Genomic DNA, 19,239 nt, shown 5'->3' with positions numbered 1-19,239 from the left:
CTTTAAAAAAAAAAACAGACTGCTTTTAAGTCTGTGGCAGGGTAATCTTTTGAATGCATTTTAATTTGTGCATCGATATACTGAGAAAAAAAATCTTTATTCATTAGAATACGTGATCCTCTGTTTTCTGTAATCAGATTAAATCCATAAAGCTGACGGTATTTATAGTATAGCCCGTTAAGGTTTATGAAGAGCTTTTCATGAACATTTAATCATTACAACTGCTCTATAACAGATCCCTCCTGAGGCAAAAGCAAATATGAAGCTGAGGGTGTGAAAGTGTCAGCGATCTATCCCAAATCACTGAGTAAGTAAAGGGTGGAGTGAGCACACACAGAACTCTGCAAAAGGTCAATATTGCCGTCAATGGAAATATCATTTTTATTTCCAACATGCATGCTAGAAATATGCTTATGTAAAAATAGGTGATATAACAAATATGACAATAAATACATTTACACTGTTAAATAAATAATAATGAAGAAAGAAATTCAATGAAATGCCCAGTTCTACCCCAAACATGGAAACTTGGCAACAGTGTAGAGATAATTGAGTGCCATTGTATGTTTTATTAGCATAAATGTCATTTGGCCTAAAATCTCAAGAGCATTACTCAGTTAGAAAGTAAAATGGTCTTTGGGTGTTTGAAGGCTCTCCCTTCTTAAGAGGTGAAACTGTTCATTAGCATAAATTTCCCATAAAGGTTATTTAATTCATATTGAGAAGGAACTGAGGAATTAACTCTGAGAAAGACAGTGCTAACCATTCCTTTGAAGGGATGAGAAATTCAAAGCTACATGGTTGGTAGTCAGCACTTACTTCACACTGATATTTGTGTCACACAGGATCTAAATTTCTAGGTCAAGCACAACTATCTCAAAATATTTGTGTGTCTCTTTTCCATCATTCAAGGATGGAGTTTTGTGTGCTTTTTTGTTTGTTTGTTTTTCAATCCTCACCCGAGGATATTTTTCCATTGATTTTTAGAGAGACTAGGAGAGGGAAAGACAGAGATAAATATCGATGTGAGAGAAGCACATCAATTGGTTGCCTCCTTCATGCGCCCTGAACAGGGTCCAAGGGCAGGGAGGAGCCTGCAACCGAGGTACAGGCCCCTGACTGGAGTTGAACCTGAGACTCTTGGGTCTGCAGGCCGATGCTATCTATATCCACTGAGCCAAACCAGCTAGGGCAAGGATGGAGTTTAAAATGCTCTTTGTATTTCTTATGATGGGGCACATGATGCTTCTGATCATCCAAAATTTATTAACAGATTTTCATCTTCCCTCACATGTATGCTACTCCCTGGTGGATTCAAGAGATGGTCTATTGGTAGGTTGTTCTGATTACTGAGGTTTATACATATAGAGAACAGCTAATTCCCATTTAGTACTCTCAACATTTAGTCTTCCTTTGGGGGGACAGTCCAGCACCAGTACATGTTATCAAACGTTACGAATCAAAACTGTTCACCAGAACACAAAACAAATGGTATACAAGAAGCCCAGCAGAATAAACAACTTGCAGAATATTCTCTGAATGATGCTGATGAGCACTCATTGACTGAGAACATGTAGTCTGCCACAATAACTTTATGGCATATACATGTACATGTATACGCATATGGATATGTATATATATATTTGTATATATACACAAATGAATTTGTCAGATTTTTAAAATCACTCTTAAATCAACTCAAATTAACATATGTACTCAACTTTTACTAAGTTTTGAGGCTCTGAATTAGGAGTGTAGATTATTGCAATATTCTTTCTGATTAGTCTTGTGATGGTTAATTTTATTTTTCAATGTGGCTGGGCCACAGTGCCCAGATATTTTATCAAACCATTTTCTGGATGTCTCTGTGAGGGTGTTCTGTGTGAGAGTAGTGTTTAAATCCGTAGACTTCCAGTAAAGAATATTGCCCCCATTGTGTGGGTGGGCCTTATCAAATCAGTTGAAGATCTGCCTAGATAGAACCTCCCCTGAGCAAGAAAGATTCTGCCAGCAGATGGCCTCAATCTTGAACTGCAGCACTGGCTACCCCCTCACTGATGGCCTCTGGATTTGAACTGCAATATTAGGGGTCCTCTTCTCTGGGTTTCCAGCCTCAAGACACACCCAGCACATTTGGACTTGGCAGCCTCCATACTTTTGTGAGCCAATTCCCTAAAATCAATCTTCTCTGTCTACAAATATACACATTCTTTTGTTTCTGTTTCTCTGGAGAGCCCTATTACAACTCTTGTGCCCTCAAAACTATCTGCAAGCAGTCATCGGCGTGATCCACCAGAAACATATATCTTGTATGTGTCTTGACCAGAGATCAAACCCACAACCTTGGTATATGGGGATGATGCTCTGACTGACTGAGCTACCTGGCCAGGGCTTAGAAACATATATCTAATAATTATTTTCATCTTTAATACCTCTAAAGGCTTCTCAACACTTACAGATAAAATCCAAGTGCCTTAACTTGGCCTATAAGGCTATCCATAGTCTGTCTGTTTACCTATCAAAGTTTTTCTCCTGCCTTTTCCTACCTACTTGACACTTCACACTGCCATAGTGAATCGTGTGTTCCCTAAATATAACAGCCTATTTCACACCTCTGTGTGTCTGCCCAGACTTTTCCCACTGCCTGGATGCCTTCCCTCCCCAAGTTTAATTCTTTTCAATATTTCATCCATCTTGTTCTTGGCTCACTCTATCCTTCTGTTTAGTTCATTTTATTTTGTTTCATTACTTTTTGAGATATGTTTATAAACACAGTTTGGGGTTTTAAAACATGACAATTTTTAGCTTTTTTCATATTCTTGTTCTGTTTTTTACATAAAGAAAATAAACACCACAAATAACATAGAAGTCCCCTTGGAAGTCCAGTCTTCACCCTATTGTTCTTCCTCTGCCTGAGAGACAATTACTGTTATAAAGTTATTGTCTGTTCTTATAGTTTTTATGTATACATCCACACATACTCACATGCATATTCCTATATGAATATCCACCATTCTACAACATTTCTATGTTTTAATTTTATGTAAATTGTATTATACTGTATTTATAATTCTGCAAGTGTTTTATTCAACACTAGAGGCCCAGTACATGAAATTCGTGCACTGGTAGGGTCCCTAGTGGCTGCTGGCTGGCAGCTGGGTACTCCCTCCCTTTCTCCGGCCACCTGTTTTCCCCTCCCCCTTACCCCACCTCTGGTCACTGCCTGCAGGGCCCAATCGCCCTGCCGCCACCCAGCTCCCAGGCGCTGAGGGAGCCGGGCAACAACCCCGCCCCCTGCTACCATCCTGCCATTGGATCGGATTGGCAGGGCATCGGACCTCCGCCCGGCTCCCTCAGCGCCTAGGGGCCTGGTGGCGGTCGGGCGATCTGGTCAGCAGGGCAATTGGCCCCTGCCCAGTGACCAGTGGCTCACACCCACCTTGGTCTGGCGCCACCCACTCACCTGCTCCACCATCCCGCCCGGTCCCACTCTTGTTGGGGCCCATTGGGGCCTGCAATGCCTCCACTGCCACCTGCTGCCAGCGCCGCATCGCCAACAGCTGCCATGTTTTGCACTGCCCCCTGGTGGTCAGTGCATGTCATAGCAAGCGGTCGAACTCCCAGCAGAACTCCTGGTCAAGGGGACAATTTGCATATTAGGCTTTTATTATATAGGATTATATAGGATTATGGTTTTTATATTTGTCAATATTGAGATATGTAGATTTATCTGCTTCAGCACTTTAAAACAGTATTGTGTTTCATAGTATGGGCACATCACATTTCATTTATCTGTCTACCTATTGATGAACACAGATGTTGTTTCTAATTTGAAGCTCTTATAAGCAATGCTGTGATGAATATCTTCATACATGTTTTCTTGGACACTCAAGCAAAATTTTATCAAGATACAGTTCTATAAAATATTATTATCAAATATTTGCATTAACGATTTTATTGAATATCACCAAATTGATCTTCAATATGGATGCACCAATTATATCCTCTTACCAGCAATGTATGAGTGGTCCTGACCTTTGAATATACTTGATATTATCAACTGCTAAATTTTCTCATTTTTTTATTAATAGTTGAGGCTGAATACCATGTTTATATGCATTTACCTAGTCATATATTAAGACTCAGCTCAGGGATCATCTCTTTCAGGACACTTTCACTAGCCTTCTCCTTTTCATTTCCTTATAGGACCCTAGGGCTGGCACAAGTAGGTTTACAGTTGTGACTACATTAAACACAGAGTGTATTCTTGAATTATTAATTATTAATTATTGTATAATTTTCCATACAAACACCTCTAAACCTGTTTTGCCAACCCCTGTATAAAGCAGTATCTGGAAATCATCTTTTTACCATGCCGCTAATCCTACAGATCTCTTCATAGGCTGAGATCTATTCTCATTTATCTTTGAATGACCAGATCACATAACAATGACAAACACATTAGGATGTAACTAATAAATATATCTTAAGTGAACTAAAAAATATAAGCATACCTCAGAGATATTCTAGGTTCGGGTCCAGACCACGTCAATAAATGGAGGAAAGCAATAAAGGCAGTAATCATCTTTTTGCTGGTGCAGGGTCTTCCCTTCAATTTGTAGAAAGTACAATAAAGTGAAGTGCAGTAAACCAAGGTATGCCTGTAGTGATGAATATTACCAAACTCAAGATGAATTTGGAGCATATGTCATAGAAATTCCTGGATGACAGGATAAGAGAGCATCTGAGTAGCCATCAACCTTTGGCTTTATGTATTCCTGTCCATGGCAAAGACTCTTTCCATGGACTTGTAATGAGGCATGACCTTGCCAGATATGAAGGACCTAACTCAGGAGGGATCACAAAAGACTAATAGTAAAAGACATAATAATTTTACATCTACTAGTTCAATTTTTAATTTTTTTTAGAAAAAAAGTACTTACTGAATATTATCAACAAGTTGTAAGGTTCTTCAGGAGACCTCTTGTACTTTTAAATTCTTTATTATTGAAAGTATTACATATGTCCCTCCCCCCCCCCACGCCCCATGTACTTTGATACATACTTTGGCTAAATTCTCCAAAGTTACATAAGGTATTATGTCTCAGTATAATGAGCTTCTCATTTATTAGCTTTAAGACAGCGGGGACATTATTTAACTCCTCTGAGCCTCAACTTTCTATTGTGTAAAATTGAAATAATGCCAGAACTCCCCTCGTAAGCTTGTGAGGATTAAATGTGATGATGCATATAAATACTTCACAATGTTTGGAACATTTAGCACATGTACTGGGTGCTCAGTACATAATCTAGTAGCTTGAAATTTTATTATTGCTTTTGTTGTTTGACTTTGATCTTAAAGGATGAAAGAAAAAGAAAATGTCTGCTTTTTTATTATATTACCAAATTTATCCTTAACTTTATGAGTAATATTAACCTTTTAGTAAGGAAACTAACATTTCCTTTATAAAAATTATCTACCTAGCAAGTTAGAGGTTGGCTTCAATCCATAGCAAGTGGTTATACCATGAATACATTAGAATTACTTTCTAAACCAAATCTGTTCATAAACTAGCCCACTAATCATCAGTTTTAGTTGCCTCCGATTTTCATTCACAACATAACCCATGATAGTTTTGTATATGCGTCTTCCTTTTTCTATAATCATGGTATTGAGGACATTGTATACACATCAACTCTCCAAACCCGTTGACTCAACCAAGGATGCATTAGTTGGATAGAACAGATATTATCAACATCATTCTCATCATCATTATCACTGTCATGGACTGAATGTTTGTGTTACCCCAGAAATTCATATGTTCAAATTCTAACCCCCAAAGTGATATATGAGGAGGTAGGGACTTTGGAGTTAGTAGTACCTTCATAAAGCGCTCTAGCTTTCTTTACTCCATGTGAGGATACAGCAAGAAGAGACACATCTATGATCCAGGAAGCAGGCTCTCACCACACACTGAATCTTTCAGTACTTTGATCTTTAAGAAATAAATGTTTATTGGTTAAGCCACCCAGTCTGTTACAGCAGCCCAAATTAAGACAGTCATCATCATAATAATCATCATCAACAAATGTAATAACAACTAGCATTTCTTCAGCACTTACTATATGACTAGTACTAACATTAGAATTTTATAAGGATAGTATCTTTTTTTATACTTAAATAAATGTTTTATTGATTTGAGAGGGAGATCTATTTGTCATTCCACATTCCACTTCTTTATGCATTCATTGGTTGCTTCTTGTATGTGCCCTGACCAGGGATTGAACCCACAATCTTGATGTATTAGGATGATGCTCTAGCCAACTGAGCTACCTAGTCAGGGCAGGATTATTTCATAATAGCCCTAACCAGGTTGCAGTTCTAGGTGGTAGGACCAGAATTTGACCTCAAACCTTCTGTGACCAGATCCCATGATCTGAAACACTACGTTATACTCTTATGTCAAAATTATGAAATTGCTGATATTCAAACATTTTACAAACTGTTCAACTTAAGCCTGGCCAGCATGGCTCATTGGTTGAGTATTGACCTATGAACCAGGAGGTCACAGTTTGATTCCTTTTGGGGGCACATGCCTGGGTTGTGGTCTTGATCCCCAGTTTGGGACATGCAGGAGGCAGCGGATCAATGATTCTCTCTCATCATTGATGTTTACTGTATATCTCTCTCTCCCTCTCCCTTCCTCTCTGAAATAAAAAAGGAAAAAAAAGTTCAACTTACTACATGATCCTGTTCTTTAAAAAACAAAATGTAATATATTTAGGTTATAAATACACATCTCAGACCTAAAGCTTATTGTTCTGTAGGAAATACCTTTTTAAAGTTGTCTTCCAATCTTTATTGAGATATAATTGACAAATGAATATTATATATATTTAGGGTACACAATGTGATGATTTAATAAATGTACATATATATTGTGAAATGATTACCATAATCAAGTTAATTAACACATCTATTATCTCACAGAGTTACCATTTGTGTGAGTGATGAGAATATTTAATAACTAATCTCTTAGCCAGAGGAAATAATTCTTGATACTATATTTTTCCAATTGGAAAATATCATTCACTGTGTAATATTACTTCAAAGAACACTTAGCTCATTACACAAACATGTTAGCCAGAAATTTCCAGTAAGTAAAATTATTGGCTATAGACAGTGGAGAGATGGCCGGTACACTCAGCCAGCTGGCTAGAAAGGCCCTATTTCTTTCCAGTATTACTTCATTCTGCCTAATAAGATTTTATATTGCTATGAAAGAAACATATGCCTCCAGTGGCATAAAATTGCTAATGCATCTTCCAAAGGAAGTGTAAGTAAAACAGCCAGTGATTCCTTTATAGCTTTGTATATATGTACTGAGCTACCTAGTCAGGGCAGAATATTACAATGAACAGTGGGTTGGGATATCAAATGCATAAGTTCTGATCTTGGATTCAGTCTACCAGTTGGGTTATAGACAAGTCATTTAGCCTTACTGGATTTTAGTATTTATATTTATAAAGTGAGATAGTTGTACTTAAGTCCTATGCCCAGATTGCAAATTTGATGTGTTTATTTTAAACTAGAGGCCCAGTGCATGAAATTTGTGCACGCGTAGGGTCGCTAGGCCAGGCTGGCGATCAGGGTCGATCGGGGCCTTCCTTTCCCTGGCTGCCAGCTGCCAGCCAGGGCCTTCCTTCATTCCATGCTGCACCCTGGTGGTCAGCACATGTCATAGCGAGCGGTTGAACTCCCTTGAACTCCCGGTCAAACTCTTGAGGGGACAATTTGCATATTAGCCTTTTATTATATAGGATTTATTATGACATTGTTTTGTGACAATAGAGCAATAAGATGGAAACTATATCATTTTGATTAGGTAGGATTAGGAGAAAAAAATTGTTACCTTTTGAGTGTATGTGTGCAATTTACCCCAAAACAATTTGATTTAAATGAATTTGATAGAAAACATCTTGATCAGTCCCACAACTGGGTGAGATAAAGAACTGAAGTCTTTTACCTTTAAATTATTTGTAATCATGATCTCTAGAAGCTATCAAGTCTCTTTTATTTTTTCCTAATGACCACATCACAAACTAAACATTATATTTAGTGCTTGCACAGATAGCTTTCAGAATGGTTTGGGCATATGACTTTCAAATGTTCTACCTCTATATTTATAAGTTTTTCCTAGAATTGCCATTGATTTTTAGATTTCTATGTTAAGAAATGAAAAAAGAATACCTCTAAATTTTGATGGCAGAATGTAAAACCAAATGACACAAAGGTTGGATTTTGCATTTACCTGCATTTGCATTTAGATCAATGTATTTAGAGATATGCAATATTCTGTATACTTTCACCTGAATAAACATGCTGTACCGCATAATGAAACATTTCAGGAAACGCATGTTGGCCAAGCTTTCTTTTTAACAAAATGGGTTATATTTTAAATAAATTCCACGTATGCTTAAAAATAAACAAAAGTACAAAACTATTACACACATAAATTCATAATATCTTTCCATATTAATTTTTACTTATTGCCCCTTTGTATTTGTTAAATACTGACTATGTACAAAGAATGACCTTGACAGCTAGAAGACTACATAATAGCATAGAAAAATTCCCAAGTTAGGAATCAGAATGCCAGGTCTCCTTTACTGGAAAAAATTAAAAGTAGTGCCCATAAATGGATTCTGTGTGATTGACCTAATTTTTGTTTTAGTAATTTAAAATATAAGCATTTTAACCTTGGTATTTAGGGGTATGGAACATTAATTGTATTTACTAGTAAGTGTTGTGAGACTATGTAGTCAAATTGGAAAAGGGAAAAGTCCATGGTTTAAGACTTGGCTCTTTCACTTTCTGTTAACTGTATGACCTAGCATTTCTGGACTTCACTACCTTTATTTCAAAAATGAAGCTATTGTACCAAGATACTTTCCAGTGTTAGTGACCCTATAGTTTCATTACCTCAAGGAGATAATGTTAAAAGGAGGAAGAATTCTTCAAATGTGGTTTGTCATTTATGCCTTCCTTTTATGGTAGGGCAATATTTTTTCATGCTCACTCCTAGATCAAAATGGGAAGTGACTTTCATTCCAGGTGGCTTCATAAAGATATTTCCAACCCCCAAGATGTTGGGGATGAATTTGTTTCCAATCTCAAAGTCCTGGGGTCTCTTAGTTTTATTTGAGTAGAGGCAATGTTAATGATTGACAGCTATAATCTCTAAAAGTAGGATTACTGTTTTAAATTAATCTATATTAGGACTTGAATTACCGTAGAGCCTTCTTAGAATAGGAATGGGGTCATGTGGTTTTATCAGGCTCTTTTCCCTTTTTACCAGGAAGCTAGGGCCTGCTGGTAAGTTCCTGAGGCATAACTCTAAAGCCCCACATCCCCTACATTGCTCATCATATTCACTCTGCCCTTCAAATGCCCATTCATAATAGCCATAACCATAAGCAAATCAACATTGGAACCTTTTATTAAAACATTGTCACTTGAAAATGTCCTTATTCCCCTTAAGAACCCTTCTACCCCATATGCTCCACTTTAGAGTTATACAGTTTTATATTTAATATATCTTAAATCTAGTGAGCTTGGCAGATCTGTAAACAGAAGTAAAAGACACATGATTTCACCTGTCTTCAAATAGAAGAGTTTGGTTTACACGATTATCTAGTATTATTACCCCAAGAGTCACTACAAACCCAAACTTCTATTTTGTGGCTTTAGATAGTTTTTAAAAAATATATTTTATTGATTTTAGAGAGGAAGGGAGAGGGAGAGAGAGATAGAAACATCAATGATGAGAGAGAATCATTGATGGCTGCCTCTTGCACGCCCCCTACTGGGGATCGAGCCCGCAACCCAGGCATGTGCCCTCGGCTGGAATCAAATCTGGGACCCTTCAGTCTGCAGGCCGACGCTCTATCCATTGAGCCAAACCAGCTAGGGCGCTTTAGATAGTTTTGACAAAACACCATTTCTTGCATTTCTCAGCTAGGTTTCCATGAGAAAACTAAGTGATTGAGTGACTCTTGTAGTTCTTTCAAGGATCATACAAAGTTACTCCCAAAGAGGCACAGGAGAGAAGTTACCGTCATGCCACTGGGTGCCTTAGAGCAATAAGGCTTAATTCTCTAGCTGAAGGTCCCTGAAGAAGAGCTGCTAAGACCTTAGGTTTTGAATGAAAGTAAAAAACATAAACTATCTTGAGGATAGTAGTGACTAGTATTTCATTCAGGCCACTAGATGTTTGGTAAGGAGCAGGGGATGGCAAACGATGGTCCATACACCACCAATTTTTGTAAATAGTTTTTTGAAATACCGCCATGATCATGTTTTAGATACTGCCTATAGCTGCTTTTCCATTGCAAGTATAAAGTTGCTTGCGTAGTTGCAGAAGAGACTTCATGTCCTGAACAGCCTAAAATATTTACTGTCTTGTCCTTTAAAGAAAAAGTTTTATGGCCCCTGCTATAGAATATCATCATCTATTTTATTGGGTTTCAATCCCTCCTAAAGATTATCAGTAAAATTAATAGGAAGACATTAGTGACAGAAAATGCATAAATGTCCTATTCAAACAATTTGGAGTGTAGATATGAGTTGTTTTCCAGACATATCCTGAAATAAGTCTCTAAATGGAAACAGTTAATTACTCAGTTCTCAATAGCAGCTACCAATATTTTTAAAAGAAAATTTCACATTATAACCACATCTCCCACTTTGACCTATGGTTTGAATTACATATTATAAGATATCTTTCCTGGTAGGATGGAAAGAATCTGGCATTTCAGTTAAGTAATTAGCTACCATTTGTATAAACTGAGTATTTATATAACTTCTAATTATAACAATGAGCTTTCCTGTGCATTTGAGGCATGAAGTATGCATTCAAGTAATTACAGAGACATTATCAAGTGACTTGCACTTTCCTTTTGAAGCTGAAAAATATAGATAATAAAGTTTGTGGCACTTTTTGCATAAAAATAAAGCTTGAGTGGCTTAGTTAAGATAATTGCATCTTTGTTCATATTTTCAAGCTCAGAGTTTATCCTTTCTTTAGCACAGAACAAACAAAACTGGATTAGTTTACAGACTGTGCAGAACCCAGGCAGCTGAGGAGCGTCCACATCGACAGATCTCAGCAGAGTTGTTCGGGAGCATAATGATTGATGGAAACCTAATCATTGCTTTTATGCAGGTCAGATACCCACCACCCTGAAGCATTTGCATATCTCAAGCATTGTGCAGTTTTTACAGCTTTCTGATCATCAACTTCTTTTTTTTCTTTTTCTTTAATGTAAAATGTTTCCAGGACCCAACAGCTGGTGCTTGCTGGCTGAAGGAATGAGCAGGAAGACACTGTGTTCACAGGATTATGGAACAGGCTGAGAGGGAGAATTTATGCAGAGTTTTATAAGCTTAGTCAGGCAGAAAATAGATTGGGGTGCACAGAGGAAATAATGTGTCATTCAAAGCTCAGCTTACAGACACAGCTTCCATAACATAGAAGCTACTACGGCTGTCCTTGGTCTTGCCACTTCAACTGTTGCCTTGAAGCTGAAGTGAACAGCCTAAGAAGGCTGCACTGAGGTCTTATTCTCCAATGGCTTTTGCTGTTTACTATCAAAATCAATCAAATGAGCCCAGCCAGCGTGGCTCAGTGGTTGAGCATTGACCTATGAACTAGGAGGTCATGTTTTAATTCCTGGTCGATGCACATACCCAGGTTTCAGGCTCAATTCCCAGTGTGGGGCATACAGGAAGCAGCCGATTGATGATTCTCTCTCAGCATTGATGTTTCTATCTCTCTCTCCCTCTCCCTTCCTCTTCTGAAATCAATAAAAATATATATTTTAAAAAAATCAATCAAATGACAACCTTCCACCCACCGCCACAACACACTCTCAACTTAAAAATTTGCAACAATGGCCAACACTCAAACAACATGACAACTGAGAAATGATAAAGAGATTTTTTAAGGACGATGAAGAGCATTCTCCAATCAGTATGACTGACCCTGAAGCCTCTTTTAAAAAGCTCTGATTTCCAGCAAGGCCCCCGGGTGCTCATAACTTCACCTTCTTTAATGAGCTCCCATATGTCACTTGTGATTCATCTAATGCTCTATAATCCTTGAGGTTGTAGAGGGTATTTCAGGCTCCTAATTTTGACCATAACAGAACATATCTAGTTAGTTGGTTAAAATGACAATCATGTTTCTTTAGCATCATTTTTGGAGTGGTCTGGCTATTTCTGTCGTCAAGAGCCTTCACTTGATTCATTTGTTTCTGTTGATTATCTTGATTCCGTGTTATAAGTAGAATGATTGTTCCAGGCACTTCTCAGCAAATGGTCTGAATAGCACTGTCTTGGGTAGTACTCGTTAATAAGCTATTATGGCAATATGTTCAAAGTAACTATTTCATTGGTATTCTCAATGCTCAAAGACATGTCATTCTTTCCAACTGGTGATTAGCTCTCAGTAAAACTTAAAGGAAAAAAGCAGAAGAGAAGAAGCCAGGAGAAAGTATTCTAAAAGGTAATAACTGTATACTCTCCCTCAGTGGAAAATGACTTGAGGTGTCTAGTATGGTTAGTTGTGATGATTTGATAGCTCCTGATAAATTCCAAGTTCAGATCTACTTCTCTAAAGTGCAGAATTTAAGAGTGTCATTATTATTAAGTCAGACAGTCACTCTTTTTACACTTGAGCCTGCCCTGGAAGAGACAGAAATGCCTAAACTTGTTAGTGTTCACAAAATGAGTGACTAAACACACCTACAGTGCATGTACCTCTGGGAGGCCATGAGAAATCCCATACCACTCAATTTGCTATGAACGTGTCCTCAACAGCTCTGGACCAAGCAGCGTATGTAGATATTTGTGGAAGATTAGCCTGGGCTACTCACAGGGGTCAGTGACATCTATCCTTAGCAACCATGTGTCTGTGCATCCTCTTCCCAAACAAACACAGCCTGGAGAGAAGATAAATTAATAAATCCTTTAGTGACTCGTTGGATATTTTCAGATGGTATTTAGCCTCAGCAACAGTTTCCTGTCATTCCCTAGCAATTCTAGTCTAAATTTTATTTTCCACCTAAAACTGTAAAAACAGACTGGAATCCCAGGTAGTCATTTTAAAAGCAACTTTTAATCCTTATTGTTCTTTGGGGCAACTGAAGGTACACAGCTACACCACTAATAGATCAGACTTCTGAAGGACTAGATTGGCTCTTATTTAAATTAAATACCGACTCAACCCTGAAAGTCTAACATTGAAGTTTTAGAGTTTCCCCTTTCTTCTGAGAACTGGGAATCAGACCATTTTTCTTTCAAGGTTGGAATGGCATGTTCTGCCAGACAGTTTATTTGAAAGTGATCTACTTCTTGACATTATTTCCTTAGTAGAACCAAAGGAGAAAACAAAGAAGGTAATGGTGACTTTGAGGACCTCCAGATATTGAAATCCAAGAGAAATATTGAACTTGTAGTGCTTAACCAGGATGGCACCTACTCACCAGTGGATGGCATACACTAGCAAATGTGCTTCTGGAATTTTTTCATATGGATTGATGTAAGTGACTTCAAGTATGAAAAATAACCGGCACTTACTAGTAAAGGATAAGTTGTTCATCAAAACTTCTCAGAGGAGTGGTATTAAGTTTCCCAACAACACAGGAGGCTGCCAGAGTTTTCTGGTGCTGGGGACACTGAAGTAGATGGGTGTTTTGTATCCTAGTTGTGAGCCACAGAAACTGAGTCTAGATGGGCTAAGCAGAGAGACAGTTTGTGGTAAAGTTACTGGGAACTCATAATAACTCCAGGAGGACTGGAGAATCAGACCCCAAAATGTGCATCAACAAATGAAGTTGGGTAACCGGCAGGATCCCCTTCGAATTCAGACTAAAATTCAGTCTTGTCAGAACACCACTCCCCCTTGAATACGGATGGCCAGCTTGCATCCACTGCTGCTGCTGCTGTCCCTGGAATGGATATTGTGACTGCTGTTGCCTGTGAACTGATTTATTGATGTTACCAACTCCTGACTTTGACTGAGTCTAGGTCAAGTTCCTGTGCCTTGGTTACAGAGGAGTCTGGGAACCACGTATCTGGCATTTTCAACGGCTTTAGAAAATAGGTAGTAGAAAATGACTTATGTCTCCCAACAAGGCACATAAGATGCATGCTTCCCTGAAAGAAGGAAGGAGGTCCAGATGCTGAGCAGGCTAAAAAAAAAATGCTAAGTGCCTAGTGTATTCTCTAGGGGCCAAGTAAGTCTTCAGGGACTTCTCATCTGACACCTGCTGTTTTGACTGCTCAGCACATCTTTTTTCCTTGCTCTGGTGACATCACTCCCAATTCCTTGGGGAACCTGCCTCTCTCATACTCCAAATGTGAGTTGGAGGTGAGCTTCAGTCTTCTTAGCCTGTTGTCTCCTGGTACATGATTCCAGTTCGAGTTGTCCCAGTATCAGCCTCTCAACCACAGTGGTCAATCCGGACGTTCATTAGAACCCATCCCCATCTTCCCCTAGGATTCTCCTCATTAATACTAGCAGAGGGTTCTCTTTCCTCATTGGTGATGAGGCAGTAAGAATGAAGCCTAGAGCCTCCTAGAGCTCTGGTTCCAGCCTCACAGAGAAACCAGCAGGGAAAATAAAACTAGCATATAGGAAAGAGCAGAGATGAGAAAAACAGAGAGATCCCAATGGTATTTGAACCTCTAGGTCTGTTCACCCAGAGCCAGCACCATGGATAGTTTGGTCGTGTGAGCCAATAAACTCCCCTATTCATGTTCAAGCCAGGATAAAGCGGATTTTCATCACGCCAGCAGCCTTCTAAAAAATATATTGTCCCTTTCCTGTCAAGACTAAAGAGACCTAGAATAACTTCCTGAATTTTAGAGACCTTTTGTTCAAACAATTTTAAAGGAAATGTAAACTTTTTATTTTTCCTAGAAAGCCAGTTCAGGGGTTTAATTTGGAATCACAAGTTCCAGTTGTTCATCCCAGCTCTCTCTCAATAAAGCCACAGGTCTGATGGTAGAGAGCTGGGAGGAACCTATGTAATGGGTTGAATTAGGTGGTTCAGAGGGGCCTTCCAGTGCTAACTTCCTGTGACTAGAATTTTCCAAATAACTTCTAATTGTCAATGTGTCTACTCATTTGAGTCCATGGCCCCTCAGGGTTTCATTCTGGGTCCATATTTTAAAAAATGAGCCCTTGCCGGTTTGGCTCAGTGGATAGAGCATTGGCCTATGACCCAAAGGGTCCTGAGTTCTATTCCAGTCAAGGGCATGCACCTCGGTTGCAGGCTCCTCCCTGGCCTGGGCCCGGGTTGGGACTTACGCAGGAGGCAACCAATCGATGTGTTTCTCTCACATCGATATTCCTCTCTGTCTTCCCCTTTCTCTTCCACTTTCTCTACAAATCAATGGAAAAATATCTTCAGGTGAGGATTTAAAAAAAAAATGAAGGAAGGAACTAGGCAAAGGAATTACTTAGGAGTTAGTGTTTTTTAAAAAATATTTTCATATATATTTCTATTTATGAACCATGTGTTGAAAATCCTGTCTTCTACCACCATAATGCATTGGCAACATTTATATATATATCCACCATCTGAATAGCAGTAAATTAAGTGATTTACTTTGAGATGCACATTGAGATGTGCATTTACATTGAGATGCACATTGCCACCTAAGATTTTCAGTCTCGCTAAGAAGAAAGGAAGTACAGCAGGTAGAGCATTGTGTGAGAGGGTGGCACCAGCTCTGTTTCTAAAGGTTGGTTTCCTTTAGGACTGAAAAAATAACAACCAAACGCTTCTCAGAGGTCTGAACTCCTAAAGAATTCAGGAGTTGAATTAGGTGGTTCAGAGGGGCCTTCTCAGCAAGCAATATGAACTGCAAGTTTACAGTCTATTTTATGTGGAAATTTCCTTGAGTTTGGCTTGAAGGGAACATTTAATTCTTTTTAGTGTTTTATTTTAAAACAGATATCATGACTGTGATTTTGCCCATGTTATAGATAACCCTCCATTCTGTTCAGCTTTTAGAAATTCTAAAATATGTTCATGCTGCAATGAATTCAAAGAACGACATTTAAATCACTACAAGTACAAGACCAGTTTTGAGGGAAAAAAAGTCCTTTTTTTTTTTTCAAGAACTGTTATTTATGAACATCAGGCCATGGCACCAATTTTTTTTTTCTTTTTTAAATGCAAAAGCAGGGTGAATATGTAAAGTAGCTGGCTAAGATTCTATACTCCAGTATAAGTGTTCAGGAATTGTTTTAAAATTTTACACCTTTAAAATCTCTAGGATTTTCTAACTTAATCTGTGTTTAATAAAGGACAAGAGTACACCTGAGTGGGAGGAAGAGACGGAGGCATATGGTGTTGCTTTCTTAAGCTTAGCGACAGAAGACTCTGCAAGGCAGTATAGGTCGTGTGAAAAGCCTGAGCACCTGGTTGCAAATCCCGGCTTTGCTAACAAATTAATGTGGCCTTACCCTTCCTAAGCCTCCGATTCTACATCTGAGAAAATGTGCACTTGATCTTACATCTCTTACATAGGCTTGTGAAGATTAAATGCCAAAGGAAACAGCTGTGAGCCTAGCACAGAGTAGATGCTCAATAAATGTCAGTTTTCTTTCTTCCTAACTCTGAACTTTAGCTTCCTCATCTGTAAATTGGGAGTACAAAACACGCTGTCAGAAAGGAAAGGTGCACTGTGAGTCCCAAAGTTACCCGGAAGAAGAGGGGCTGACCTCCAAGCAAACCTCAGTGACAATACATCAGGGATGGGCACCGGGTCAGCCCGCCACCTTTGAGCTCAGATATATAAGCATTAATTCACAAGGAGCGTTCCCCGTAACAGATAGACGTATTCCTATTCTGCAAGTTCTCCCTCTCCCAGTACAAAGTATGCACAAGAGTAAACAGATAAACATACAATACGGCATCACAAGGTTGTTTGGTGAGCATGGAATCAAGGCAAGTTGGCTGAATTATCAGGGGTCAGCAGACTTTTTTTGTAAAGGGCCAGAGAGCAGGTATTCCCAGCCTGGAGGATCAGGCGGTTTCAGTCGTAACTGTGACCACTCAGCTTTGCTGTTGCAGCAGGGAGCAGTCATAGACAGTATGTGAATGAGTGGCTGTGGCCGAGGCTGTGTTCCACAAAACTTCATTTACAAATACAGGCTGGTGGGCTGGATTTGGCCCGCAGGCCTTAGTTTGTGGAGCCCTGGATTACATGGTGAGAGTTTTAAAAATAAGCATTTGGGTGCACCTGCCTTCACTGTGAGGACAGAGCTGCAAAATGGATTTGAGACCTGGGTCTGGAGCTAGCGAAGCTGGCCCCTTAAGTGGGGCAGGGGTCGTCCACTACCAACCTTTGTTTCTCGGCATCCTATTTCCATTGCTAACACTCCTTCTGTAAGACACATTCTCTCCATACATGTACATGACTTTAGTTATGTTCCAGGCTAGGCCTTACTCTAGAGGCATTCTGTCTATTTATGTGTGACTTTGTATAGCTATTCATTTGTATAGCTCATTGCACAGAATTTGTACAGTTATGTTTGGGTTCTTTATGTTTGTTTTATAGTTTAACTCTCATAAAGCAATCTTACCTTTGTTCCTTGTTTTCTATTTTAATATTTGGGGGGGGGTAGGAGTTTTCCAACATTATCTCTATATATGTTTTTACAAATAATGCCCATGAAAGTTCATAAAACTTTTAAAAAGTATGTGGCAACCAGTAAGGATTCAAAATCGCTTTCTGGCAGGAAACATTTTTTAAAATAAAAGTAAGAATAATAGTTATTACATACATTGAATTAGTCCCGCTTAAAGAGTTGTAATAGTTTTGTACATGCTCAGTTCTGGCGGGCTCTGTCATTTCATTTGGGAGTGAGTAAGAGTACGGTGGGAGAGGATTTCGTGAAGCAAAGGAAACAGGTACAGCTAGGAGGAAGGAAAGGTGATGGACCAGCCAGCCGAGCCCACACTGTTCTCTGTTCTCTAGCCCCTTCTGCTCGCTTGCCTGCTATCAAATAGACAGAGCCTTCTCACTTTCTTTCTGTCTTCTCATTCAAAATATTTTTTTATCCCTCTTATTCACCCTACATCTTTGATTATTTGGAAATATTATGTGTCCTTAGGATTTTGTATCTGATGTGGAATAGGAAGTGAGAGTAGAGGAAGAGAAAGGGATAAAAATGTAGTTAGCCTTTGCTCTGGGTTTCAAACATTTTATGCATTTCATTAACTTATAACCTCTACCCCATTCTGTGAAGTTATTCACATTTTATAGATGATTAAACTAAGCCCCAGAAAGTTAATTGACTTACCAGAAGTTACGTAGTTTAAACCAACGATACCACCATGTGTACCTGCCGCTAAAGTACTTGCTTGAGTTATTAGCTAGTCACAAATGCCATCTCTCATTGTGCAACTAGGTGTTCTGAAATCAGACCTCCTAAGAAATTGGCCCTGGGAAAACTTAAACCATTTTTCCTAAATTATGTAAATGCTTCATCCTCCAGTGACTTTTGGATTTTCCTGTGGCCTTTTTTTTTTTTTTTTGTCAGCTTCCATTTACCACCTGACAACCCTTTTAAAGAGGAAAAGACAAAAGGAATCGTTTTAAGCATATTTTTATCTTAAGCCGTTAATTATGAAAAGAGAATTGGTGTTACCCTCTAAAGATATCTGAGTCCAGTTGGCAGTTGGGAGAGTAATTTTTAGAGCAGGGAACCCCTCTGCAGAGCTCTGAAGTTATAACATATTCCATCTTTGAGTGAACTAGTTCTGCTGTCAATCATATTTATAAGATTTAGTACTTCTAGAAAGTTCTCACTGGCCCAGCCAATGTGCCTCAGTGGTTGAGCGTTGATCTATGAACCAGGAGGTCACAGTTCGATTCAGGTCAGGGCACACGCCCGGATTGTGGGCTCAATCCACAGTAGGGTCATGCAGGAGGCAGCCAATCAATGATGCTCTCTCATCATTGATGTTTCCATATTTATTTATTTTAAATCTTTATTGTTGAAAGTATTACATGTGTCCCCTCCCCCACCATTGACCTCTTCTAGCCCAGCCCCACCCCCCACCCCAGGCCTTCACCACCCGATTTTCTGTGTTCAAGTGTGATGCATAAATTCGTATAAGTTCTTTGGTTGATCTTTTTTCCCACCCATCCATCCTCCC

General features: G+C 38.9%; 1 protein-coding gene across 18 annotated transcripts in view; it reads left to right on the top strand.

Annotated features, from left to right (window-relative positions):
• The window catches only part of PTPRD (protein tyrosine phosphatase, receptor type, D), an 865,179-nt gene that overhangs the window by 152,792 nt on the left and 693,148 nt on the right, over positions 1-19,239 (top strand). The gene's annotated exons all lie outside the window — the stretch shown is intronic.

The sequence above is a fragment of the Myotis brandtii genome, unplaced genomic scaffold (genome assembly GCF_000412655.1).
Source record: "Myotis brandtii unplaced genomic scaffold, ASM41265v1 scaffold606, whole genome shotgun sequence".
In the NCBI taxonomy this organism is placed as follows: domain Eukaryota; kingdom Metazoa; phylum Chordata; class Mammalia; order Chiroptera; family Vespertilionidae; genus Myotis; species Myotis brandtii.
This window is presented reverse-complemented; position numbering and strand designations above follow the sequence as displayed.